Below are 2574 nucleotides of genomic sequence, written 5' to 3' on the forward strand. Positions count from 1 at the left end.
CAAAATAACATGGCCAAAGAAAGCTATCCCTACAAAATCATATAGTCTGGCTATGCTCTATCTTCACCATGCAAAATATTTAAATCGTGCACAACCCCGATGACAAGCACTACAAAAAAATACACTTCCGTAATGATACGTGTTTGTCACAGTAGGTCGTGTTTTCTGTCATGCATGTACATCCATGACAAATTTAAGACAGAATCAAGATAGTCATACCTGTGCTGTCGTAGAAGTGTTCCATGACATTGCCAAAATTATCATCACGGAAGTGTCCACTTCCATGATGATAAATCATGCGTCACAGAAGTGCTTTCGTCAAGGGTGATCAACACGTGGCATCCACCGTAACGGAACGCCGTTAAGCTATCGGGTCGGATTTTGGATCTGATAACCCATTAACAGCCATGACCAATGCCGATCTTCCACGTGTAAAATTCTCATTGGCTGACGGATCCACGCGTCAGTTCCGCGTTGGCACATGTGTCACTCATCCAACGGTCAAGATGGGCCTATGATATGTTGACACGTGGACCGGCCCAAAAGTGGCCCACAAAGTTTAAATGGGCCGGCCCAACTGTCGTGGAATTGTCACGACAGATGTCCTTAGTGTCAGGACTTAGTCGCGAGGCCAACGCATCTATGTGGTAGCTTGAGAGGGGTTGAGCGGGACGAGAGACACGATGTTTTACCCAGGTTCGGCCCCTCACAGTGGAGGTAAAAGCCTACATCCTGCTTCATTGATATTGATGATGATGATCACGGTTACAAGAGTGCTCTATCTCGAGAGCTATTGTCTAAACCTAACTTGTCCAACTTGTGGAACTTGTCAATCTTCTGAATCTTGTCCCACTTTTGGGGAGCCCTGCCCCTCCTTATATATGTTGGAGGGGCGGGTTACATGTAGAGTCCTATTAGGATTAGGACTAGTCTATCTCTAATACAAACCGGATACAAGTCCAGGTCTTAGCTCCTTGTAAGATAAATGTTCCTCATGCCTTTCCTCTTAAACCGGCCCACCATAGTATGAACCGGCCTTCTGGGCCATGGGCCTTGTCATCCATCTGACCTGCCCGCCGGGTTACTAATGAACCGCCAAGACCGGGCGGGTAGCCGGTGAACCGCCAAGCTCCGGGCGGGTTACCCGTGAGTCATCCAGTCCGGCCGGTTTATACTTCCGTCCGGTTTACGCCACGGGGTATATCCCCGACATTAGCCCCCAGTTTAATTTGGATTTTTCCATGTTAAACTGATCTGCAACATAAACTCAAAAGCAAATTTGACAGGTTATGCTCCGGGTTAAAAATTCTTGTAAATCGGCACCTGATCATCCTTGTCATTTCCTTCTTCTAGAAAATCCGGTTTAATAAGCCAGCTTCATACTCAATTTGCTTGCAGAAGATATTGAGAATAAAGAATCCATTTGAATCGGCCTTCAATGCTCTTGATTTGACAAAAATATTGCCGGGTTATAAGAACTGATGATCCCGGGTCATGACCGTTTATAGACACCGGGTTATGATTGTTACAAACGCCGAGTCACACAATTGATCTTCCTGATCTGCTCAAAATTGAAAATTTTGAAGGTGTTCCTCCTTTACATGCATAATACCTATAGCCCCCAAGTCTTAAGAAGAGAATATAGTGATAACTTAAGACTTGCTCCAATCAGTGTTGCAACCTTGAAGAAATCCGGTTTGTTCATCTCAATCATAGAAACTGAATACTCCATATATGTAGCCCCCAAGTGCCAGGTTGTCATGCTTGCAGCAACCTGTGACTTATAATTTCCTGATGCGCATAAAAATGTCAACCAGTGTAGCCCCCAAGGGTCGGGTTATTATGCAATAATGAGCAGGGACTTTGTAAATATGATCATGTGAACTTGAGCAGCAATGTGTAGCCCCCAAGGGACGGCTCAATAAGATAATATTGAGCTGGGACTTGATATATTCTTCAATGAAAATAACAGCATATGATGTAACCCCCATCATGGGGCTTGAATCCACATCCACAAGGTTAAGAGCCTTCTGCTTTACCAACTGAACAGTGGACCCTTCAATATAATGGATTAAAAGCTTTGTACCTTGAATTGTAGCCCCCAAGGGTCGGGTCATTAATGCAAATAATGAGCAGGGACTTGAATTGTTGACAGGAGCAATTGGTAGCCCCCAAGGGCCGGCTCATTATGATGTGATGAGTTGGGTCTTCAATAAGACTAATAAAAATGACTTTGCATTAGCCCCCCAAGTGTCATGGTGCATGCTTGCAGCGACATGAGACTTGCATATTTGATATAACCTTAAGTTGAATAATGTAGCCCCCAAGTGCCGGGTCATGAGCCTGCAGCGACTCGGGACTATTCCTTCAATTGTAAAATAAACCATATGCATTGATAATGTAATAGCCATTGCGCTAAAGCGACTTTGAAAACCTCAATAATACCGGTTATTAATAACCATAATAAAATCTAGCTATGTTGGCTATTCAAGATAACATAATCCGGTATGAAAACCTTATTCATTCAACATCATAATGAAAATTCAGCCAAACTTGGCTATTTGAATAATATAA

Source organism: Triticum dicoccoides, chromosome 4A (assembly GCF_002162155.2).
Source record: "Triticum dicoccoides isolate Atlit2015 ecotype Zavitan chromosome 4A, WEW_v2.0, whole genome shotgun sequence".
Taxonomy (NCBI): Eukaryota; Viridiplantae; Streptophyta; class Magnoliopsida; order Poales; family Poaceae; genus Triticum; species Triticum dicoccoides.